Below are 27,450 nucleotides of genomic sequence, written 5' to 3' on the forward strand. Positions count from 1 at the left end.
GTGGGCAGGAGCGGGGATTAAGAAAGCAGTCCAACAGTCACTAGGTAAAACTTGCAAAGCCAAATACATAGTCAATAAAACTTTAAAAGAATGTTAAAAATGTATACATAAATAAATGAATAAATAAATAGATCAACTATTCATGAGTCTAATGGATGTAGGCACGAAACTCGACATGGCTCTCTTAGCCCTGAAAGTGAGTGCACAGTATCTCTTGCCTGAGGGTAGAAGACTGTAGTGGCTGTGCAGTGTGTGATGATGTCTGAGGCTATTTGTGTTCCTTTTAGTTTAGTCCTTAAATTGTAAATCCTGAGCAGTGGTGGAGAATGTGTTGCCAGTCTCCGAGGTCAATGTCTTAAGCCTTGAACACTCACCGTCTGCCATGGATGTCTTGTGTATTGCACAAAAATGCAGCACATCCTTTATTAGAAAAAGTCATTGCCACAGAACATAATGCAGGCACCAATTATGTTTCACTCACAATGTATTTGGGAAAACAAATTAGTAATAAATAAACAATTTCCAGGGGACAGGGTTGCTTTTATACAAGAGGAGATATTAGCATTTTCTTCGTAGGAGTTATTCCACAATAAATATGCCAAAACATGTGCTTTATAAATATTATGATGCAGGGTATAGGAAGGAATGCCAAGCTTTTTGTACGCTATAGCATTTTAATATTTTGTATCTTGCTGTGTTTTCAGTTGGCTTTCCTTAGTTGGAATCAGTGGCGATTTTACTGGGGATCTTCAAAAACCAGCTGCCCCTTTGGTCTGCTATACGGTGCAGCTGCTTGAAACAATCCTCAGATAAAAAGAATCTGTCACAGGGAATATCTTTGATCTCATCTGATATCTTTGATCATAAGTTTTGAGAGTTAGCTGCTGAACCACGTTTCATTGACCATCTTCCATTTCCCACAAGATACAGTAGCTTGTCAAAAGAATTGAGTTGTGTTTTATTTATTTCTTGATCAAGAGAAAACCTAAAAAAGAAAAGAAAAATAACAGCTATATAATAACTCACTCATAACGGACAGGCTCCCTTCTGAATTTCTGGGGTCGGACCAAAGCAATGACAACCATGAAAGATGAGAAAACTAAATTACAGTAGACACAAAGCCCTCCTCAGCCTTCTTCTTCCCTGCAAACCCAAGTTGCCATTGTTACTATTATTATTAATGTATATATATATATATATATATATATATATATATATATATATATATATATATATATGTGTGTGTGTTACTTTCACCACTTTTTCTCACACATACCTGCACATTCCTCTGATCACAGTCAGGCATGTATGAATGACACACTTAGACAACACACTTCCATACAATCACAAAACACTAATCCAAGTAATCCCACCAACAACAACAACTAAAAATCTGTATTTGGGAGTATGGTATCCCCATGGTCTTATGTGTAACACATCAACGCTTTCTCATGAACGAGTTCATAAGATATTGAAAACACAACACAACAATATGCACAAATTCATAAGATATTTTACGAAATTATTATGATTGCTGACCGGTCACGTGAAGAAGTTTAGCCGACACGCATGTGAGCCATTGCAGTCAAGTATGCCGACAAAAATTGACTGTTATGCGGCGACGGCAGTTAAAGTGATGGTTCGGAGTAATTTCACCCTAGGGTCCTTTACACCATGACCTCGAGCAAAACACGCCCCCAGAAGCTTTTTTCACCTGGGTCTAACATTGGGCGAGTTAGCGTAGAGTAGCGTTAGCCGCTGAATAGCTTAGCGCAGAGGCTAATGGATCCGAAGTGTCTCTTAACATTACCCCACTAATAATGCCCGAAATGATACCAAAGGTCTACACTAGTATATATAGGTTATGCACTCATAAAACGATGGATTGTAAAGTTTGTAAGTACACCAGAAGGTTATGTAAATAACACTTGCCTGCTGGCTTCTGCTCTCTGCTGTTGTTGTTGCTGCTGTAAGACGAGTGCTTAGGGACATCTACAAATTACAACACCGAAAAGAGATGCAACAAAAATATTTTTTAATGTAATTTGTAGATGTCCCTAACTACTCTTACTGCCCGGTAGTAACAGCAGCAGCAGCAGCAGAGAGCAGAAGCCAGCAGGCAAGTGTTATTTACATAAACTTCTGGTGTACTTACAAATTTTACAATCCATCGTTTTATGAGTGCATAACCTATTTGTACTACTGTAGACGTTTGGTATCATTTCGGGCATTATTAGTGGGGTAATGTTAAGAGACACTTCGGATCCATTAGCCTCTGCGCTAAGCTATTCAGCTGATAACGCTACGCTACGCTAACGCTCCCAATTTTCGACCCAGGTGAAAAAAGCTTCTGGGGGGGTGTTTGGCTCGAGATCATGGTGCAAAGGACCCTAGGGTGAAATTACTCCGAACCATCACTTTAAGTTTAGGCAACAAAATGACTAGTTCAGATCAGAAAAAAAGCTTGTGGTTTAGGTTAAAACACTGGTCCGGTCAAGTAATACTGCCGGGACACAAGAATCCATTTCATTGGTGAAAGTCTTGTATTTTCCCCTCAACTTCTTCCGGGATGAACTTAGCTCCCCTGCTAGAAAGCCCTGTGTTTTATGACCCAACCATCCACCCCGATCTACATGGATGTTCACAGTCTTATACAACGGCAGTCAATGTGGGGCATACAAAAATAAAGACATGGAATATACGATACAATTACACTGCATTACTTTTCGTAGTTTACCGTACGAGGGGTTCATGAGAACAGCCTGAACAAATTCATCAAGGCCTTTATGGTCACTTGAGACGGCGTCACAATATCGCTGCCAGTGGTCGTGCCTTAATGATCTGAGTGCTTTCTGAAGGCCTCAGTAGCTCACTGCTCATCCGTCAGCATACACCATCCGGCTGTGACAGCATAGCAGTAATGGTGCAGCATTTCTATTTTGAAGGTCACTTAACAGTTTAAAGTGACAGGGGAAAGCGAGGGCCCTGTGTGTCATTCCGGGCCAACACCAGTTTGACATCTGCTTCCCTTGACGTTCAATCACTGTGATTTTCTGTTTCCTACTCAGGCTCTGTGATTCTGCAGCCCAGCTCTGCTCAGGCAGGTGGAAAGTGATGAATGTGGCTCAGACACAGTCAGGTGGAAAATGATGAATGGCAACAATCACACCTGACCATCAGTTGAGGCTGCACAAAGCAGCAGCATAAAGAAAATGATTACCAAAGGAGTTCCGTTAAATGAGTTGCTCCTTTATATTATTTATTATATATATATATATATATATATATATATATTTTATTTATTTTTTTCTTCACCATTTAACCTTAATAGACTTTTCTCTTTGCCCAACCTATGTTATTTCTTCAAACAGCAGGATCAACATGTGGGCAATGATTTAGTTTTGAATGTTCAAATTTTTAACCTGAGAGGCAATCTGAGTGGTTCTGGCCTTAAGATTCAGAATCACATCAGTCAGAATCACAGTGTCACATTATGAAATCCCACCACAGCTAACTGAAACACCATGAATTCACTAAATTGTGTTTGTAAAGAAAATTGAGAAGCGTTTTATCCAGAGAACAGTGAACTCACTATGATCTCTAGCCTCTCTCAGTCATTTCGTATTCCTGGCTGTGATCGTGATTGTGTGCGATTGTGTGATGATGTGTGCATTGTCCTGACAATGCCCTGGGGATTTGTGGCACAGCTATGAAGAGAAATTGAAATGTTTCAATGCATACTTCAAAATTCTGATCCTGCATACTGTCGATCACTTGTACTCACTTTTTATTTATGACGTTTCATCAGGCAAACCTCATACGTGTGACTTCTGAGAATCAAAACATTCCAAACTAGAAGAGCAATTATAGATCGCAGACCTCCACCAAGGCCAAATGCCCTATCTTGCATTAACAAAAGGAAAAAATAACATGTATCCGATTGTGACTCGGATCGACCCCCAAATTTAATGGGTTCTTCTTTGGCCCATTCTACAATCTTCTACCAATTTAAAAATCAACCAAATAGTTTTTCTAAACAAGTTCTTCAAACCATACGACGACATAGATCATTTATTCCTACCCTCTAATACGACCGATAAGAGCGTTTCATAAGTTAGCGCCCCTAACAGTGTCAGGACAAATAACAGGAGAGTTTTCTGTCATCATATCTAAACCAGAGAACGTAACGGCCGCGGTTTAAAACATGTTGGTAACTTTGTGAAACAGGTGTTTGGTTAGGTGTATTTATCAAAACTCCTTGGTTAATTAGAAAAGGATTGTGGTTTGTGTTAAAATCAGTACATTTGTTAATTCATTTTACTTAACTTCTGGTTACCTACTTGACACAGAACATGACGTAGTTCCATATGTTCTGTAAAGTAAAAAAAAAAAAAAAAACGACAAGAAACTCCTTGGGGAAAGTACTGTGTTTGTTTAACCATCCACCACCCCAACCTAAGTTCGGAATTTGGCGCTTTTATACTTTGTCACTTTTCTTCCTGCTTTGCTCCCATCAGTGTTGTAATCAAGACCACCTAAATTGAGACCGTCATTACCAAGACCAGAGTGTATCCACACCGAGAGAAGACCAAGACCAAGGCAAATAGAGATCGAGTCAAGACCAAGACCAGACCAAACAACTGAAACATACAGTATATACACAACTAGCTAATATTCGCTAAAGCCCTTTGGATTTGGGTGAAGAGATTTCTGAAGGGTTTTGGTACAGAGGCAGATTGATAACTTTAGATAGCTAGCTTCGCTAGCATCACTTACTCTTACCTTTCTTCATTCTTCCTTCAGTGTTGCCAAGTCTGCTTAATATAAGCGACTTTGGGCTTGTTTTTCTGTAAAGTCGCTTACAAATATTGGTAGTCGCGGGTCGCGTTTTTTTTGGGCTTGTTTTTAAAGTGTAGTTGCTTATTTAGGCTTGTTCCCAGCTCCATAATAAGTTGTCAAGCAGTCTTGCCTGTTCCCTCTGTCCCTCCCCTTTCCCCATACACACAGGAGACAGCAGAGGTTTTTCCCACCCACATCCTGCTTCTAATTGGCTCTGATCCAGATAGCAACGAGTACTAGCCAATCAGAGGCAGAGCAGGTCAGTCTGTTTTTTTCTGTTTAGGAAAACGTCAGTGAGTGACGTTTAAATGAAAATACCCGCGAGTCGTGACTGATGGTGAGTGACTGGACTGTAGGAGAGTTTTTGGAGGAACAAATGGCCAGGGCAAAGTGGGCGAAATACGGGAAGAAATATAACAAAGACTGGGAGAAAGAGAAAGGAGTAAAAGAATCAATAATTTCTCCTGTTTACTGGGTTATAGTTATTTAAAAATGGGATCTTCTGCAGTCCCTGCAATAATAAATACAGAATTTGCGAATTCAGGATGCTATTTATTTGTGTGTGCAAATTTTAATTATCAGAGGTTACTGTGTATATAATGTACTTGGTACATCAGTCTATATTTGATATCCCATCAGTTTTCTAATGTTAAATAATGTTAAAAGGTGGTTTAACTCCCTAATGAAGCTCAGCGCAAATTCTTTCAGGAAGACGTCATTAACCCAATTACTACTCATTCTTAAATCAAATCAGCTGTTCAAGAAGTGACGCTGTCAGTTAAACCAATCAGACTTGGCCACGAGATTCAAGGGCCAATCACAGCCTTACAACTCTGCTTTAAATCTGTTCTCTCCTTGTGCTGTCAGCTGTCATTTCAGGCAAAGCACTTGACCCTCCTCCTCCCCTGCTGCCTCCGGTTGTGTTTCTCCCAGCTGACCGCTCCGTTGCCTCTTCGGTCCAGTCTCTGGTCTCTTCGCCGCCGCCACCAGTGTCTGGGCTCCATCGGGGGGTTATGTTCCTATTCCCTACCCCTTTAAGAAGATTATTAATTCGATGGAGTCCAATCTCCAAAAGACTTTGTACATTCAATATCATACAGTTGTACAATAAATATCTTTGCATATCTGCAAACGAAGTCTCTCCTGATTGAATTGTAGTCATTGTCCTGAAGCTTACGGGGGAGAAAAATAAATAAACTACCGTGTGTACAGTTTTGCTAAACTGCGCACAGTTTACCAATCTGTCCACATGGATGTAAAATTGACAATCTGTACCCACGGATTGTAAAACCGTGCACACAGTTTATTTATTTTTCTCTTCCCGGAACCGAGGGGGGCTCCGTAGAAAAAGTTGCTTGTTTTGGGCTTGTTTTCACAGACCTGGTTGCTTATTTGTCTCGCAAGATCTGGCAACACTGGCTACCTTACTTAGTGCAGATAAAAAAATTGTAGGTGGTCAGTCAGGTAGCAAATAAACTCTTTAAAACAATATAATAAAATCTAGTAAATAAAATGTTATTACCGACAATTTGGCTGACATCTCCCAGACAGCCAGAGCTTCTTGTGTGTTTTAAGGGAGCAGGGGAACAGGGGTTAACAGTTTCACAGTTCAATCTAGAAGTGAGTCAAGTTATTGGTTGCATTTGAAGCAGAAGGTTTGACATCCAATCACAGTAATGATGTTAACACAAATCAGACAATGCAGGCAATTTAGTGACATCACTAAAGTTGTGGTCTTAAAATAAAATCCTGAGTCCGCTTCATCCGAGACCAAGACAAGACAGAGTAGAAATGTGGTCGATTCCGAGACCTTCAAAAAGTGGTCTTGAGACCAAGGCTGGTCTCGAGTACAACACTGGATCCTTTCAAAATTACTACTGCCACTAGTGGACACCGCCACTATAAACATAAACATCGTGGCGTTTTGCAGGGGTGGACAGTCTCGTTTTTCCGTAATCCTGAGGTATTGATGTTAAAATACTAAAAGTCAATGTTGTAGACACCTTATGATTTGTAATAAAATCCTAAAGTTCCAGCCTCCAAGTGAAATGACAATCTGCTCAGTAGAGATATCTTGCTCCCAACCAAAATGTTTCTTACGCCCTGAAAAAAAAAAAATAATAAAAAAAATCCAGTATTACTTTTTCCCCCACTATTTCAAGCCAGCAACATGTAAATTTGTCTTCTAAAGCGTTATTACAGATTGCAGAGCCCTCCTCCCTCAAGCAGCTTTGGAAGCCTTTTGGAAAAGAGCAATCTCAGAATGTGAGAATATCTTGTCTAGTTACCGTTTAAAATTCCACAGTCTCATCTCAATCTTCACCAACCTGAGATTGATGCTTGCAGCAGGAGAACTGACAGGACTCTGCTAGTCATATTTGTCTGGCATGCAAAGCAATTATTTATTTCTAAGGCTATTTTTTCCCCCCAAGATTTCACAGTTTGGATTCGTTCACTGGTAGGTTACTTTTAGTGGATTTAAAGCTTGTGACTGTTCAAAATATTCATTGGTCAGTCAAATATTAACATGTCATCCATGGGAAAAATAACTGCATTTTCCCACTCCCTCGTAAAGTTTTCTCACATTACTACAGAATGAAACAATCCAGCCTCAGCAGCTCCAGTTACAGCAGAGTCTACGAGTGATGGATTTAGCCCATAGCTGCAGAGTTTTAGGATTACAGTGAGGCTTTTTAGGGAAACTACTGAAACTCTGGACAATAAGTATATGTGAACGACAATTGTGTGTATGTAAATGTGAGTCAGAGAAGTACTGCATAAGAGCATATCTTTTCTATTAAAAACTACATTATTAAATAACTCGTAAAGAAGAGTGTCACAAATTGCCAATTACTGTGTAAGATCCACTCAAACTCTCACAAATGATGCCTTTGAGGGAGCTTAGTGTCTCATTCAGGCTGAGTTCCCAGAGTTAACACTGAGCTTGAAGACACATGCCGATTAATAGGATAAAAATAATAAGGATTAATCCTAACTATCATTTAAGCATCTGGCATACTATAATCAATACTGAATAAATGGCAAATTAGGCTCCATAAATAAATAAAAATCCAGATAGCACAGAAGGTATTCCTATCTACAATATCTAACTCTTTAAAGGTTTGGAGGAGGTCATAAAATGTTGAGTTACAATATTCGCTCATAGCAACTACTGTAAAGAACAATTACAATTTTATTTTATCTAATTTTGGCATTCAAGCACTTGTTAACACCCCCTGAATATCTTTGTTTTTGCTGATGTCCTGTGGTCAAACTTTTCACCTTGCTGCAGTGATGTGCAGGTGGACACCAGGATTATGGGACATCCCCGTTGGGTGTGGTTACAGGTTCAACAACACCTGGGTGCGGTCGGGGGGGCTGCAAAACATTGCTTTTCAACTTGCTGTCAAGTTACTCTTTAACCTGCTGTCTTATTAAGCACAAAAAAGAACAAAGTGACTTGAAGCACAAGACAAAACGTGTTTACTTTTTTTTTTTTACATTTAACCAAAACCTACAATCTTTCTCTAACCCATTCACACTTCCGTGATTACATCATCCCTGTCCTTCTAGTCTAGCATTGCCAGACCTTCCTCCACGGCGCTGCGGAGGAGGGTCTCGCTAGTCCACACAGCATACGAGAAGGGAGACAAACGTGCTCTGGTTTATTGGCATTTCTTTAAACCAATCACAATCGTCTTTAATGGTGCTAAGCACCGGACACACTAACCGTGCCTCTGCAAAATAGCCTTCGGGAAGGAACTTGTTTTGGTGGAACATTAAAAATTAAATAAATAAATAAATTAATTAATAAATTAAAATTTAAAATTTGTTTTAGTCGTGCAACAGAAAACTCAGATTGGACAGATAGTCTAGCTAACTGTCTGGATTTACCCTGCAGAGTTCTGAGGGGCAGTAAACTGTAGTACTCATAAATCGAGTTTAGAATGCCAACGCCAAGGAAGCGGAAGGTATGGGACGTACGGCCGAAAATGAGGTATATCCGGTAAATCTTCCGGCAGCACCGCAGCAGTCCCCTAAATGAAGCGTTGTCAATATAGACTACTCCACTTCAGATCCTCTACTGGCTCACTGTCCCACAATGAATCCAACTTAAAGTTTTCCTCACCCACAAAACCCTTAAAAATCAGGCCCACTCTTATGTTACCGGCCTACTCCAGCACCACACTCCTTCCTCCACTCCTCTGATGCCAACCTCCTGTCTCCACCACTCTGGATCAAGAGCCGGACCTGGGGCAACAGAGCCTTCTCTATAGCTTTGCCTTCCCTTTGGAACTCTCTCTCCAAATACATCCGAGAATGCACCAATCTGTCCACAAGTCAAAACTCACATTTTTAGGGCTGCTTTTAATGTCATATTATATATTTTTTGTGTGTGCTTTTCTTCAAAGACACTCGGTAAAGAGTCTTTGAGTATTATGAAAGCCCTTTATAAATAGAAATTAAAATAAAATGGATTGATGAACCTCAGCTAGCTAGTTGTGATTTGCATTACAAATGCGTTACAAGTTGCCCCTTGTAACACAAAAACATAGCACTTCCTTCTCTCAAAAAACATTGCCACTTAACATAATCCAGCCAGCAACTGTGTTCCATAAAACGAGAAAACAAATAGTAGCATAAATACATATATTGTAGGAAACAGAGGAAAAGCAAGAGAGAAAGCAAGATTAAAAAAAGTATATCGATAATCACCTTTATTCTTCAATAAATAAAGACAAGCTCTACATGACATAAGAAAGAAAGAGAGAGATAAATAACAAGAGAAAGACAGAGAGAGAGAGAGAGAGAGAGAGAGAGAGAGAAAAAAAGCCATATTCGCACAGGATTAGTATAATCTAGGGACCTCGTGTGATTTAGAAATTACACCCCCACATCGGAGTTTCATGTGGCACATTCACACGGGATAAGCAAAGTCTACTTTTACTCAAATTGTATACTGACATATCTGTACCCTGAGAGTTGGGTACCCGGAGGCACGCGGAGGACAGCCAGAACGAGGCCACTGCACCGCACTTGGGTCGGGAGTTCCGGATCTTTTTGGGTCTGGTTGAGGTTACCAGAAGCGCATCCCCTATCCTCGCCCTGGCGGCACCCACACAGCATCACCGTCAGCCCTCGGACGAAGCCGCGGGGAGCGCGTCGACACGGGCAGTGGTCCAGTGGTCAATTGCAGGGAAATTTTTACGTGACAAATTACAAATGTGGCAGATTCACATGAGATTAAAGGACAATTCTGCCACAAAATGAACCTAGGGGTTAATAACGTACGTGTACCGAGTCGACTGTTCTCTGGGATTTGTTTTCATGCTAATCGAATGTGTCTCTAGCTTGAAACAAGATAGCGCAAACTGGTGATTAGCTTATAACGCTAGCCATCGGGGAAGAGGGTAGCGTTCATATATATCAATGTTAATCAAACCTGAGAGAGAGGGGTAACTCCAGCCCATTTCAGAAAGAGAGGTAACTTAACCTCAGAGTCAGTTACTATGGGAACTGAGTATGTGAACCTAAGGTCGGAGTTTTCTTCAATAAACCTCGAGTTTCTCTCAGTCTCCTCCCTCTTCCCGCAGTTTATCTACATGAATAAAACAAAACAGGGTTGGTTTATTAACTGTGTTAGGCAGACTTTAAAGTTTTTCTCAAAACATGTCATTTCTTTTTGTCGACGATCGCGTTGATGAAGAAGCTGTATTACTTCGCAGGGAGTTAAACATATGTCGGGAGATGGTATTGAGGCCCCGACTATAGATGCATTTTCATTTCCAGATGCTAGCCTACCTATTTGAGCAGTATCGTTTTTCTTCCCAGTCGATCAGTTATGTAGCCTACATAACCTTATCCGACCTCATATCACTAACGTCACCCATCGTGGACATGCTCTTACATCCCAGCAGATTCTTTGTGTCCCATTACGTTTTTTAAATATGAAATTAATACACTATATTAGAGCTTATGCATTGACTCCAGCAGCAGCAGCAATTTTCTCCCACACAAATTCTCTCTCTTTTGCAGCAGCCGCTGTGTTGCTTTTTTAACAAAATATATGTTCAAACTCGCTGTATGTGCACATGAGTATTTCCGCCGACCAGTTTGTTTGTGGTTGTTACCATGGTGAATCGTAGTATCATGGCTCCATTCATGCTGCCTTTTTATAGTGGTGGTGCACGCGCTTAACTCAGAGTGAACCTACTCTGAGTTGATTGAAATCAGCTGTTCTGGAACCGAAAACTCAAGAGTTTTCCATCTCAGGGTAAATCAACTCAGAGTTCAGAGTTAGACTCGGAGTTTGTTAAACCTCTTTCCTGAAACGGGCCCCAGGTAATACTAATCCTGTTCGAATATGGCTAAAAAGAGGAAAGGAATGTCCTGCTCCTTCCTTATTTAAAGGACTTTAAATGAGTGTGAAAATGTATGTATACTAAAGGAAGGAGGCTACATTATGGGTTGGACACAGGATTGTTGGCAACCAACCATAGAGGTTTATTTAGGTTTCTTATGTACTTTTAAGCCTTTTTTGTTGCCGATGACAGGTGGTCTAAACAGACAGAAATGTGTAATTTCATGCCAAAATGAGTACCAAAGTAGCACTGTGCCTGTGATCTACATAAACACATCCTCAGTTACCGCTTTACATCCACCCAAGCATGTGTGTTTGGAGCCAGGAAATTACAGAATGAGCGCAGGTGCATTGTGACAATGCACTGGCATAAAAAACAGGGCGCAAAAGGTTTCAGTTGTACTTACATCTATCCAGCTGTCTCCCTTCTTGCTTCTTGTTTCTGCTTGTTTATGTAGAAGCTTCAATTTTTACAAGGAGATCAGCCACTCTCGATTCTTCTTTCGGTTGCCAGTGTTGGAACTACAAACTGTAAAAATAAGGGTTGGAACGACATTTACTATTTGAATAAACACAATAACGTTTAACGACGGCAACAACAAAATGAGACCAAATGGTTGAATAACACAGAAGAACATAACTGCTGAAATGCTGCTCGGATGGCCTTCACATGTGTATGAGACACGAGGGGTTTCTGATTTTTCATTTTTATGAGCCAATTATAAGAAAAAGAATGAAGCATTCCTGAATTAGGCCTGTGCTCCTATGGCTCAGACAGTACATTTCAGAGTGAAAAAACACCTTCTCTACAATGAATGACTCAAAGCACACAGCAATTACTGTAGTGTTTCAGCAGAATGTGCCTGGTGGTATACCAGGACGATGGGATTGCTGTTTCTTGCCTCAAATGCTATTACATTTTGTGCTAAGGTAATTTAACTTTTAGTGCTAAGCTCAGGTTCGGCATGCAATATGATATGATACATGAGCCAGGTGTAGCCTGGTTTTGGAGGTTATTGGAGTTTCAGCTCTGATGATACACCGTTCTCATTGTACTCTTAGAAATGCAGCACTCAGATATTGAAACTGAGAGCTTCTCTGCAGTTAGCCAGTCTCACAATCTACCAGCTTTGCAACTTTTTTTTAATAACATTTCCTACTCTGCAAGATGTGCAGTATTGGATAATATACCACCAGCTTTATCCATGAGAGGATGATTAAAACCTGCTGCCAGGAGCTGATAGCATTAGGCAGTCACCCCGATGATAAATGGCCTTCACATCTATCAATGTTATTGTGAAAAAAAAAAAAAAAAAATATATATATATATATATATATATATATATATATATATATATATATATATATATATATAGTGATGATGTGATTAGGAAGGCTGAGAGGAGAATGAGACAATGCAGGAGGATATCAGAGGGCTTCATTAGCATCATTAGCAGAGATCAATCTCGAAGGTCCTTTTTTGAACATTGCATCTCCAATTCAGAATAGCCAGATTTGTTCATGTTGACCTTCCCTTCATCATCTTCACAACACTAAGCCACATTGATCTGAAATGTTTCACAGTGCAATGTCTCTCGGAAAGTTCTGACAGCTTAGCGTGCTTTACTGATGATCCTCGTGTAACATCGTGAAGCAGGCACTTCACTTGAAAATACCAAATTGAGTTTCTAATGATGAACAAGCCGAGTCAACACCTTAAATGTTACGTGTCTATTTAACGCGTCTTACAACGCAACAGCATAAATGCCATCTGTCGTCTAAACATCATTCAGGTATTGTAAGAATAGAATATAGCATTGAAGCTGGTGTCGTATTACTGCTCTGGGTATTCCTTTTTTAACAATAGCTGATGACATCAAAGGCAGTGTGACATGTAGCGTAGATAACGGTGTTGACAGTTTAATACGGCAATTTTTTTCTAACTTTCCAGAACTGACAATCCGAGTGACAACCCATCCCATCACCCGTGCAGGATCGCAGGAGGCTGGAGCTTATCCCAGCTCATGCCCAGCTTGGGCAAGAGGCTTGGTACACCCAGGGACAAATTGCTTGTGTACAACAAGGCTGGCGTATATATCAGCCCAGTCTCATGGCAGTTCGTGAAATGGTCACGTTATATATTGATTTGTGTACTGAACACGTTAATGTCATTATTTTTGTGTGATTAGCATGAATTTTAAAGTAATGTATTTCAATGGGAAGCATATTTCATGAACGACTACGGTAGCGATTAGTATTGATAAGGCGAAAATCCGCGCAGGGACGCCCCCCCCCGCTAAGGGAGAACTTTCTGACCCTGAACTTTGGCACTGCTCGTGAGGTGGTTCTAATTCGAAGTTTATCCAGGTACTCTCAGGGGCAACAGCGTGTCTGAAACACTGCACACACCTCGATTAATAATAACATAGGACATGAGTTTTATACAGATGATATTCTGATTCAGTAGAACCGAGATGTAACTGCATTCTTATAGATATGTCCATGTAAGATTGTTTGCACAATGTGGAGAGGTGTTTGGGAGTACGTTCAAATTTTAATTACATTTCCCAGTAACTTTCATGAAGCATTGGTATTTAAAAAAAATAAATCATGGAACATTTCCAGTAGCGAGCCATTTCCTTCATTTAGAAGCAGGCAGCGTGACCAAACACTGCATCGCTATATTTTCACTTGAAGAAGAAAAAAAAATGCTGAGAAGTAATTCTCTTGTCTTCGTCACTTCCTCGTCTTCAAACTCAGGAGAAAATTAAGAATTGGGATGTTGTTTTTTTTGACTGTATGGAGCAGAGAGAGAGCGGGACCAGCCGCAGCCAGCGTGTCCTGAGGGAAGCTCTCATGTACTCTCTTTTTGGGCCATTCTGTCGTCCCATCTACTGCGGGCTCTTCTATTATTATATAACTATACTGACATTTAAAAGTCACCACATCGAAACGTAAAATCAATTCTATATTGGCACCACTTTTTTAATTGTCGTTTCTCTCAAAGCTGCACGGCTCTCAGCACACCTTTCCTCTCTCCTTTCAAGCAGCACAAGAAAAAGACGATGTTGATCTGGTGTCACCTTGTTAAATGTCGTTTATCCCAAACTTTGTGGTTTGGAAAACAAAGCAGAACCAATAACCTAGACCTTAGGTTAAGAACCATGCATGGGTTTCAGGTTATGGGAAGCTGCGGGTTCCAGGTCATTAAGTTCCTGTATATATACACACAGACAACCATTCACACACAAGCTATATCCCAAATTATAGACCAACACTAAGTCGAAGCAGCTTTTGAGCATGTAGTGTGTTCACGCTGGAAACGTGACAAAATCAAGTATATTAACAACAAGTCAGAATGTCGTAAAACACATGGTGACATGACACTCTCATAACTATGACATGACACTGTCATGAACGTGTCATAAACGTTATAAAGAAGTCATAAACGTTTATGACTTCTGTCATTAAGTGTCATTCGGTTTTTGTCATGACAAGTTGACGTTGTTTGGGTTGTCTTGATTATGACAACTTGACATTAAAGGTCCCATAGCATGAAAATTTCACTTTGAGGTTTTTTAACATTAATATGCATTCCCCCAGCCTGCCTATGGTCCCCCAGTGGCTAGAAATGGTGATAGATGTAAACCGAGCCCTGGGTATCCTGCTCTGGCTTTGAGAAAATGAAAGCTCAGATGGGCCGATCTGGAATCTTGCTCCTTATGAGGTCATGGCTCTAGTGGCTGTAATTCTGCACCAAGGATGAATTTTGGGAAAGAGACTTAAGATACAGTATTAGGGGACCACAAAGGTCTATATAAAAGAGACTTCAGATACAGTATTAGGGGACCACTAAGGCCTATATAAAAGCATCCAAAGAGAACCATGTCATGGGACCTTTAATCAAAGTAACATTACCAGAAGTTGTCTTGGTCATGACAAGTTAACATTAAATTTGTTTGGGATGTTCTTATTAAGACAACTTAACATTACACAGGATGACATTATGTCAAGTTGTCATGACAAAGACATCCTCTGGTAATGTTATCCTGATTAATGTCAAGTTGTCATTACAAAGACATCACAAAAAATTTAATGTCAAGTTGTCATGACCAAGACAACTTCTGGTAATGTCACTTTGATTAATGTCAAGTTGTCATAATCAAGACAATACAAACAATGTCAACTTGTCATGACAAAAACCAGAGTCATAAGTCATAAATGTTTATGACTTGTTTATAACGTTTATGACACGTTCATGACTGTGTCATGTCACAATTATGTCGATACCATCAAGTAAAGTGTTACCCAAACACGTTTTAACTTTTGAGTTTGCTGTTGATAGACACTGTCTCACAGTGCATTGATGAAATGGATGAGCTGCTCACAGATGCAACACATTCAAATAAATTGCAGATGGGGATGAGACACCTACTGAAAAATTGCACGTTTTTGTAAAAAACAATTTTATGCCTGTCGGCGCACATGCCGCCTCATTAGATTTGAACCCAATACTTTTACTGTGAGGTGACAGTGCTAGACACTGAGCCACTGAACACCAAAAATGTTTAAAGCATGTGTTGCAGAAGTGAGAGGGTTCTGGCCTGTGCAAGTAAAACTATAAGGGAGCATCTAATTGTCTCAAGGTTTAAAAAAAACAAAAAACATTGTTTATTCCAAAGCTTAATTGGTTTGGGAAATTGTTAAGTTTAGTTCATGCCTGGTTAATGCAGTTTATAACTTGAGCTTTATAATAAATCGCTGATGTTCTAACTTTCTTAATTAAAAAGTTTAAAAGCTGAATAAATAATCACAGCCACACTATGCACGGTTAAATTAAGCCCTCCTGGTTAAACACCTCATTTCTCACTTGTTTCTTTTATATAGTCGGGTACTGTTTGAAATGAAAGCCTTTTTTTACTGTAATGGCTGTCCATGTGTTCACGTAATGACCAAACAAAGTCAGTCATATTGCCACCTTAGTTTGATAAAGGACCATTGAGAAGAAAAATGTGAGTGCAGAGCTCCACTGGCTGATGGCAGCAGGCAGTCCGACTGTAAGCAGATGTAGCTGTGCGTTGCCGTGTAAACAAATTTGTTTTCTACTGCACAGCTCGACTAATATGTCAGTTGACTTGTTATACACAGAAGCTGAATTCATATAGATGTTATCATGATGTAATGTCCTTCTTAGAGCTAATTGAGTCTATTATTGAACATCTGTGTGTGTATACAAGTACCTGTGTTTGCATTTTTGTTTTGCTTCACTTATTCTTCATATTCTGAGTTATCTTCACAATACTTTGGAGACATGAAGCAATTATGCAGACAGCTGATGTAAAACAAGGAGTAAATTTGAAAAAAACTCTTGTCTTTATCTTGGGAGAATATTTCACTATGGTCCAACCCAGCAAGCTCAGCTACGTTCATATCGAGACTCTCCCTATAAACAGAGCTAGTTCACAGTAATGGCTTCCTGAGGGACCGATAGGAAACAGACCCTACAGAGGTAGAGAGTCCTCCTATCACAAGCCCCATCGTCTTGTAAATTTGCAGCAGTCTCAGTGGGGTGATAAAACAGATGCACAATTTACAAGCTGTGGGACAGCAACAACACACTTTTGAGTTATTACAGAGAGCACAAATTTGAAGCAGGAGTCATGTTTTATGCAAACAACTAAAGTATTCCTGTCTACCTCCAGTATCATTCATGTTTGCCAATTCAAAGATACTGTGTATGTCGAAACACTGAAAAAAAATAAAGCCTATTTTTCTGTCTCAAGAATTCTAAATAAAAGGAATACTATTGATTTCAGAGCTTTATTTGTAAGTAGGGCTGATAATGTAAACTGTGTCCTAGGGGTGGTGCTAGAGGAAAGGCCATGTCAAGGTCATAATAATAAAAAAAAGGGTCTTCCTGTTCAAAGCATAAATGTGATTATCAAAGTTGACAGCAAACTTGATTGAAGACGCTACAGAGGAAACCACCGTCACTACCATATTTCATTCAACAAGTTGCAGTGAGCGATAACAACTGAGAGACAAGTTTCAATTCTTTCTTGATGCAATCTCTTTTTTAATTACAGAAATATGTTATTAAAAATGGGGGCGTATGGCGGATCATTTAAAAAAAAAAAAACACACACACCATTAGAAAACCGTGTTTAATTTAGCCAGACGAAGAAAAAGCAGAAGTGCTTTGAGCTAAATGCTATTGCCAGCGTTTTGCTACCATTGTTTGTCCATCCTAATTCAAAACACATCTCACAACTCTTCTGCAGTTTACACACTGATTTATTCACCAGACGTTCTCAGCTATTTTGCCTTTAGGGTGACAATGTTAACATGTTAATGGTTGACATCTTACAGCGTGTTAGCGTTTCTAATTGGCACACAACATAGAAATAGAAATGTTTGGCAGGTATTTTGTTATATACCAAAGTATTAGACATACATATTCTGGAAAGCATGAATATCTGTGCTGTTCATGGCATTCCATCCAACAGTTGTCGAGATATTTCACCCTGGACCAAAGTTGTGGTCTAAGCGAACGACCAACATTGCCATCCTTACAGCAACACCACTGTGGCTAAAAACAATGCATGCCGTCATAGGTGTTTTGGGATGAGCAACAACTGTGTGACTGTCATCTGAAGGATTCTTTGTTCTTTTATGAACACGTTGTCCCCCTCCACCAAGTGCTTTTATTCTGCACATAGAATTCCATCAAGTTTTCTTATTTCGAGACTCTTATGTTGAGTAGGGGGAATTGATTATCAGTAGCTCAATGGAAAGAACCAGACTGGCACCACCACTTCAGCATGCACTTCTTGGCTGATTGTATTGACACTCTGATGCTGAGATGAGCTGACTGATTTAAAGTCAGAGTTGCTCCGTCAATTGTCAGTGTTGCTCCGTGTCTGAGAGAGTGTTTGAGATTAAATGGTTCATGGGCATTACCCTGGTGCTGTTGTTTAGTGTCTTTTAAGCCAATGCTGGGAGGGGCACAAAGTGGTGAAGGGACACTTAAATAAATGAATGTCAATCAATAAAAAAAAATTTATGGAATATGGTAGTTGGAAAGAAACATGCACCATTTACTGGTGCTGCACAGCACCTTCACATCGCCTCCAGTATGTGAAGTTAAATATCATTTAGCAAAACTTCCTCAATGTCACATTTGATTAATGCAAACCTCAGGGTGGCAGATACATTGCCGTCGACTGACTATATTTTAGGTAGGACCCTATAAATGTCATCATATCCTCCATCACTCTGGCTTTTACACTGATAATGCTTGTGACGTTATTTAAAGTCTGCTTAGGGGTTTAAGCAGATATTGGAATTAATGGGTAACTTCGGTATTTTTCAACCTAGACTATCTTCCCACATTTTTGTGGGAACACATTTTGAAGCTGGTCCAGTAGCAAGACATGCAGCGGCGAAACAAGCTACAATGTAATGTTAATGGGCAGTGGGCTTTTACGTCCACAAAAAGTGCATGTTTTGCCTCTCACATGGTCAGAGTATTATTGTAAGTGTCTGACAACATTATGGAAAGGATTCCTACAAAGGCAGACCTTTTTGTAAAGAGTAAGATGCACTTTTACTTGATGGAAATTGACAGTGCAAAAAATGCAGCCTGCATTGCAGCTGCCGGCTGTAGTGGTCTTGCTCAATACTGGACTAATTTCAAAGATTACTGATCACGTTAGTCACTGAGACACAAAAACATGGGAAAATGGGGTCCAGGTTGAAAAATACTGAAGTTACCCTTTAAGATGTAGACATCTGACTGCAGTAGCTCTCTTTAAACAGACAACTTCTGAGTGCATTGGACTGGTTTATTAGCTTTACAGTAAATAAACTGACCACTAAATTGAAAAAGTCACGCTTAACCCAGTGGTTTGGTTGTGGTCAAAGTCAAAATGAAAACTCCAAAGAGAGTTTGAGGGCCTCAAGAACCAAATGTTTCTAACCATCATTACTCTTACTAAACTGTCCCTAAAAATAAGGTAAAATATGTTCCACATGTATACATCTTAAACAACAACTAGCTCTTGTTTTGACAGGTTTGCGAATGTAGGTTATTGTAACTGCTGCTCATGTTAATTGTGGTTTGGTCTTTTGGTCTACCTCTGCAAAGCTTCTTGGAACGAAGCACTGTGCTGCATTGTTCAAGTGGGATTTGCTGTAATTGGCTCCCTCTGAGGTTTTTAAAAAAAAATGGCAGCTGAACGTGTGTTTTGTCTGTTAGGCTCCATTAGCGTGATGGTCCATTTGTACCTGTGATGTGCTGAGGTGAGCACAGACAAGGTTTATGGGACATAACCATTTTTGGCTTGTAGGCAACAAACCTCCATCCCACCGCTGCCATCAAGGGCTCATATTGTACTTGTTTTGCAAAATGTGAAGGGTAGGGAGGAGAGGCAGACTGATGATAAGGAGAAGTGCACGGCCATTGAAACTACAACAGTCTAGTGCGCAAATGACTCAAATGACTCAGCTTGAGCCTGAATAGCCGCCCACCTAGATATTAGTCAGCAGTGATGTTTTCTACAAAAAGCCAAAGGATGGGAGCTTAATTTTTTCCCAAAAAAAGCCATCTTCTTTGCCATATTGCATTTACTGCAGTTGAATCATGATGTTGCAAGATGGCTGCTGTAGAGGAAATAATGTCAAGTCTCCTGAAGTAAAGAAAGGGGGATTTGAAACCTATTGATCAGTAACTTCAAACTGTGAAAGTGAAGAGACTCCAGAGCACTGTCTTCACATCAATTAATCCATACAAAGTTAGGGGACTGTCCTTTCAAGAAAAACCCAACATCAGTCGTTTCAGCAAGTGACTGAACAACATATGTTTATGCTCAAGTGTGAAAGCCCTCTAGGAGGGTATTAAGGTGGATGGATGGCTCAACAAAATGTGCTTTTCCTAGCATAGATGGATCAGGGATTTTGGTGAAAAAAATACTGCTTAAAACGATCGACTGAGAAAGAAATGTGATGGTAGACTTAGGAAGCTACTGAGAGACTACAGCCTGGGTTGAAAAATAGAATAGTAAGAGTCGGCATACTGTACATGCACAGGAGAGAGTTGGACACTTGGCCCCTGGCTTGACACTCTTGAGCAAAAACGCCAATGTGGAGACTTTTTAAACTGTGATTTCTCAGTCATTTTTTAAGTTCATCTACACCGATTATCATGTCTAAATCTTTTGTAAAGTCTCCTGAAGCTCACGATGAAAGAAGTTCAGTGATACGACCTACAGTTTTTGAGTTTTGGCCTCTTGTTTGAGCTGTACCTCGGCAGGGTTATCACCAGTTCTGCTCAACAATGAACCAACATTTTCAGGCCCTACAGTACCACACAGCTGAGTCACGCACACACACGCTTTTTAAAATGTAAAGCTGTTTAACTAAACACACACACACACACACTTAAAAAAAAAGCTGTTTAACAGTTTTCTCTTTCTCTCTGTCTCTCAGCTCAGTGGCAGACTGGTTAGAGTGCATGGCACACCTTGTGGGAACTGTAGGATCAGCAGTTTGACTGAAAATAAAATACTTTAAGAAAAGAAAAATCATGTTTGTGTAATTTTCAGCTCTTCTAGCAATGCATTTCAAATCACTGCTTCTTTAGGTGATGCAGTTCATTTACCAATTCTGTGACTTTCACATTTTAGCTTCTGGGTTTGTCAGTGCAGCAAAGTGCAGTGCATTTGGGCTTTAAGATTTCAGCATTTTCAGCAATGCTTTGCCATTTTTATTTTGCATTTTCTGCAGGAAATGCATATTTTCGAGTTTGTTTTTAAGTCACCAATTGTGTCAAGTGTGATTTGTTGTTGTTTGTTGATGTGCATAAGTCTGAATTCTTTTCGTCTTTGGATTGCCCCTAAGTTGTGCTGTACAATAAGTTCTAATGGTACCATTATTAAAGCTCTTTTCAAAGTTGCAAAGTATCTAACAGGGAACGAATTAGGTTTTAAAATATAACTTGATAAAGAATAATGAATGCAGGCTACTTTTATATTTCACAGATAGGGGCGTAAGTCATTCATTTGACACATTCACTGATATTCTTTGGTGCGAGCTTACAATTTCTAAATGTCATCCTGAGGTTACAATCAACTCAAATATGCTCATCGCTGTGTGACACATTGCACTTTCTTCATTCTTTTGTTATGATTGAATTTACCCATGTTGCACATGTGCCTGCATTTAGCGTGTGGTTTTGAGGTAACTGTTATGTAAAATTACCTTTACAACCCTGCCAGGAGGTATTCATATGCTTGTTATGTTGGTCTAAACTCCAGGGCTGCTCTCACAGTATGCCCCAGTGTGTTCCTGACAGGGAGTGGAAAACTAGGTCTGAGGCTAGAACATTGGAGTGTGGACACAATAACTGTGATGCTGCAGTCAGTTTTGGCCGTGGGTGGTAAATGTGTCTCCTTTTCTGGCCATTTGGGTGTAACATCTATTATTTAGGAGACACATGCCTCTGTAGATCTCTATTTTGCAGGTGAGGTAGTTCAACTGAAAAGTGGTGAATTATGGCATTTAGCAGCCACTGTGGCCTGTGAGAGAAGAGGAAGAAGCCAAAAGCCTCTCCAGGGGGTTTTGTGGGAGTTGAACGGGAGGTGGGGAGAGAGCGACGCAAGGCGAAGATAATTAATTTGAGTGAAAAATTGTACTCTTTCATCGATCGTTGTGAATCAACATCCATGAATCTGCTTAGAATTCATTATAATAATAAGAAGAAGAAAAAAAAAAGACGCCTTTGAAGCCTTTTGAAGTTTCAAAGTAATCCTGTGACAGTTGTCTGTACAGTACATGCATGGGTACATTGCCAACAAAAACAAGTTAGGTTGGCATCTTTTAAATGGTACCAATGTGAACATAGATGTGAACTATAGGCTAAAAAAAAACAAAAACATGGCTCACAAGAGAGAACCTGTATTGTTGACATGACAACAGCCCATTTGATGAACTTTTCTCCTCACAGCTTTCATTTTCTTCTGTTGGCATATTGGTTCCCTTTGTAGGCCTATATTATAGTGTTAGGATGTTTCCAAAACTCAATTTTTATACAAAAGTCATACTTCACACTCAGCTAAATAAAACAAAAAAACAAAGGCAAAGTAGAAGGAAGCTGACACCCACAGCAGGAACTCTCGTATTCTCTAACCTCATTTGCTAACAGGTCTGCTAGCATAGCATACTAGTTTGTAGCAAAATAATTTTTTTCACAACATTACTACAAAGATATTCAGCTCAACTGAAGGATTTAGTTACCTTTAAGGGGCTTAAGGTTCCTCCTAAGCGCTTAACCCTTGTGTTGACCCGTTTTCCCGAAAAAAATAAAAAAAAAAAAAAAAAAAAAAAAAAAAAACAATATATATATATATATATATATATATAATAAGCGCTGAAAATGTGTAGAAGAAAAATTTAACAATTTAAAACATAAAAAGCAAAAACAAACTGTGAAGAAAAGGCGTCAAAAATGTAGAAAAAAATGTGTTTTTTTCAAGGTTGACGGGAAGACAACACAAGGGTTAAGCCTCGGTTATATTCCCAAATGGATGCATACACGCGTCACAAAGTGTAGCCAGGCAGCTAGTGTTGTTTCATATTATTGTTACTGTAAATAGTTTTGAGTGAGGTGCTTGTCTTTGGGTTGTTGGGTTTTCTTTCCCTGCCTCGCACAGACACTGAGAACACACTTCCAAAAGCACCTGAGCACCATCTCCTAATCAGGGGTGAGGAGTGGGATTGGCACGAGGACACTCGTTAACCACACCTGGAGCGCATCGATCTCCTAATCAGGGGAGAGACGTGAGATGGGAGCTACTAATATGCGTTCTGGGCCTATATTTAAAAAGCTTCTCAAAGTGCCATTTTAGTCTTAAGTGCTGAGAATTCATGAAATGTACTCCTACTTTCAAACTTCAAAAGTTATCAAATTTCCCAAAGCTACGAATCACTCTTACTCTCCAAGTTATTTAAGCGAGCTCCAGAGGTCTCTCAAGTGGTTAGGAGTTGCCAGTAGGGGCTCGTGATGGCACTGAGGACATAGAGACGTGTGCGAGTCTTTCAGGAGAGGAAGAATGCTTTTGAAATGTGTGACGGCGAGCAGGTAATCAAACGGTATCGTTTGGACAGAGCAAGCATAAAATATAAAATCTAAGCTACGTATAGGCAGGTCAGTTAACAGCACACCGGTTTAAAATGAGTAATTAAGACATGGTGGAAAATGTGTTTGTCTTTAATTTCCAATGTGTATATCATAATGTATTCTCTTGAAAATTCTTTAAAAAAAATTTTTTTAACCTTTATTTATTCAGGGGAGGTTCACTGAGAGGCAGCCTCTCTTTTGCAGGAACGTCCTGATCATATTCACACAGTTGCACGTTCATACCTGGCCAGCTAGCTGCCCAGTACAACCACAGTCTGATCTGCTGGCCACTGAGCAGCTCCACTGGAGCAGATGGAGGTCAAGGGCCTTGCTCAAGGGCACCTCAGTGGTGGTAATGAGGGAGGGACAAGCGCTGCTCACTGAATTCATGTGACGCTTCAGAGGAAAGGACGTCTCATCCCTCTAAAACACATTTGCTCGTTGTCTCTTTCCTCCGATGATTTTCTCGCGTCTCTCCTGGGCCTCCTTGGTGGGAGGGACTAAGGAAGGGAGGCAAGTGGAGGCTTCGAGGAGGTAATTTAAGTGCTATGGGACGTACCCCAGGAGAAATTCAGCTGTGGAAGAGACCAGAGGTGGTGTGGGGCTAGATGGGGGTCAGGAAGTGCAGAGACACCCTTTGGATGTGCAGGACAACGTGCAGTGGTACTGGCGTGGACAGCGCAGCTGGGCCCAGGACAGGTCGGGAACTGCTGAGACACCCTTTGGGTGTGCAGGACTGACGCACAGTGAGACTATTGATTTTCAGCCGATATTAGGCATTTTCCAAACTATCGGTATCGACGTTTACAATGGCCGATAAATGAATATTTGAAAAATATTATAAAAACGGACGAACACCCTTCAACCATGTTATGCGTGTTGGCGTTGCATAGTTTGTCCACCAGCGGGCGCTCTACAACGGCCCAGTTGGCATCACTCGTGTTAAACCCTTTAAGTTTCATATCTTAAGTTTGTATTTTTATAAATTTTATTTATCAGAACTTTAATATATTTTGATGTTCCTCTATTCTGTTGTTACAATAAAACAAAGACGTTTATTTTTAAACTGCATTTTCATATTATTATAGTAAGGACTCATAAATAACTACAAATAACAGAATAACAGATTTTTAAATCACTGAATATTAGTATCGATATCGGCCTTAAAATTCCTTCATTGGTCGGGCTCTAGTAATTACACATGAATGAACACATATTTGTGAAAGAAGAAAGTTTTTTTTGCTAAAAAAAATCAACAACAAAAATGACACAATGGAGCTTTAATGATCTTTTCTGCATGTTCTTCATATCAACCCTTCACACATATATTCCAGATAAGGATTTATATAGTGAATAAAGCTCTTAGAGACACTGGGATTTCCACTCAATTTTTGGCCTGCAGTTACACCCTTCTTCACCTTGTGAGGTTTCATTCAGTTTAACTTTTCATATTCTGTAAGTTTAGTTCATTGAAACAGTGTCAGATCCTGCTGTTTCCCTTTGAGGTTTCAGGGGTCACAAAGGCGGTGGAGAGTCCCCTCTGATCCAGGAAGGCGGCTCACCATGGGGATCTGACAGACTGACCTGCCTGGCAGCTATGATAGATACACTGGGACTGGTCTGACCTCTCTGGCTGACATCCACAAGCTCAATGTTGGCCCCGGTCATCATCTCTGGGTTGAAGTGCCTGTTTGGGAATGGGAATGGCCCATTTCTGCTGGACTCGTGAATTACTTCTTTGTGTGCCAGAAAACGATGTGTGCTATGAGGACTTCAAAGTAACTCAGTATCTATGTGCTCAACGGACACAAAGAAGCAATATGTCCTTTCCAATTCTGTGCGTCTGGGGGTCAAATGACCAATAACCAGGAAAAATAATCAAAATATACTCCTGAAAAAGACGGTAAGATGAGGCCAGACCTAGTAGAGCCCGTGGGGAAAACGGAGCACCAGGCACCTTTGAACCATGACGGTCTGCCTATAAATGTCAATGAACCTTCTTTTCACGTGTGTAATTTAACATTCTTCCTCCCTGTTGAAAGTCAATCAGATGCGGCTCAAGGGATGGTCAGTCAGTCCACCACTTAGGCCCAGCCTTAAACATCTCAAGAATTATTAAATTAACTGAAATTAAATTTAGAAAAGATATGTTTCTTAGACAATGAAAACTACAGATTTGGGTGATCCCAGAGGTTGAAACATTTGGTGCTTACTTAAATATCTCAACTATTGAATGGATTGCTGTGAAATTTAGTACAGACATGAATGCCCCCCTCAGGTAGCCTGGGTAAACCCTGACGACCTTCCGGCAAATTTGAGATTTGCTCTGCAGGTCAGTCTGGCGAAGAGCCCATTCAAACCCATTTCCAATGTCCTCAAAATTGAGGCACCAATCACAACCGCTGAGGCGGGCTTAACACCAATCACAACCGTTGAGGCGGGCTTTACGCGACGAGGATAGCCCAGCGACGGCGAGCAGCTTTTTGTTTACATTCAACATGACGGCTACCGAAGCCGTGCTTCACCATGACCAGGGACCGGCAGGTCAGTCTGACATATGCCGATTTTATACCGGTCAATGCTATAATTAATTGACAACATAAGTTATACAAGTTACAGTTCTCAAGGACGCACGCACACACGGACTCTCAACTTCTCCACCGTGTGTGGCGTGTACCCGCTCGCGGTGTGAAGCGCGTGTCCGCGCTATTCTTGCACATGTAGGGAGCCTCATGAATTAACCTGCAACATATCAGCTGTTTGGAAATTCTTCAGCTTGTGTGCAGAAGATAACAAGTTAGCAATATGCAACACCTGCAAGGAGACAGTAGGGCGTGGAGGGACGACACCAAAAACCAGAATCACATCTTTTTTGTTGGATGTGAAAAGTGTCACCCGGATCGTTGGTCTGATTGGTTGAAGGACTATCCAATGAGCCCAGAGGCATTTGAGTGGCGTCCGTTGGTGACGCCCCTCTGGAAATGAACTGTCAATGAACCTTTCCCAGACCCACACAGGATGAAATTGAATCTCTTTGGTGATCCCCTGACTTTTTATCTGGCACTATCATCAGGTCAAAATTGTAATTTGTCTTTTAGGCCTGCTTTAGTTTTTGATGAAATACCTGCAAAACTGATGAAATCAGGCTCAGCTGAACTTTGTGTTTAGTGCTAAATGGCAAATGTAAGCATGTTAGCATGTTACAGTTTTTTACGATCGCTATGACACTTTTTTCAATACTTTTAACAACTTTCCTAAACTCTTAACACAGTTAGCACAACATCCGTCTGTGTAGGCTATACAATTAACACATTTCTTGTTGCTTTGACACAAAACGCATACAGTTACCACAAATTTAAAATGCTTGAACTTCTTTTACACACAAGCTCCACCAAGACCAAAACGATGGATTTTTATTGCCAAATTTACAAATGCTTTCACACTGCATGTCAGAACAGATAACAACATTTTCTAAACCTAACTTATAGGCTAAAGTCAAAGTGACCAGCTGATCGTATTGTAAATTGAAACACAAATATATCCCCTGCATTTTATACATGCATTTATTGAGAAACAGCTGATTGAAGCTATGCAAATAGATCGATCACAGCTGATTCCCTTCTAGGAAACACTCAGGTGTTGAGGTTCTTTCAATCACATGACCATATGGTAGTACATACAGTAAAAGAGGACCTATTTGATCAATATACTGTAGATGAACACAGGAAATAAGAAAAATGCCTTCACGAGGGAGAGGAAGAGGAGTACCAGGACAATTCTTGTCGTGTTTTTTTCATAAACCGTACATTCTACAAAGCTACTCTGAGATGGGTCATTCATTTTTTGTATTGAATCTCTGCAGCAAAAGAAACAAAATGGTGGCGGGTTGGCTCAGTGGGTAGAGCAGGCGCACATATACTTAGAGGAGGTTTATGTCTCGACGAATAGGTCCAGGGTTCAAATCTGACTTGTGACGATTTCCTGCATGTCATCCACCTATCTCTCTCTCTCCCCTAGAGTAGCTGTCCTGTCAAATAAAAGTGAAAAAGCCCAAAAAATAATCCTTAAAGAAATG

The sequence above is a fragment of the Perca fluviatilis genome, chromosome 12 (genome assembly GCF_010015445.1).
Source record: "Perca fluviatilis chromosome 12, GENO_Pfluv_1.0, whole genome shotgun sequence".
Lineage (NCBI taxonomy): Eukaryota > Metazoa > Chordata > Actinopteri > Perciformes > Percidae > Perca > Perca fluviatilis.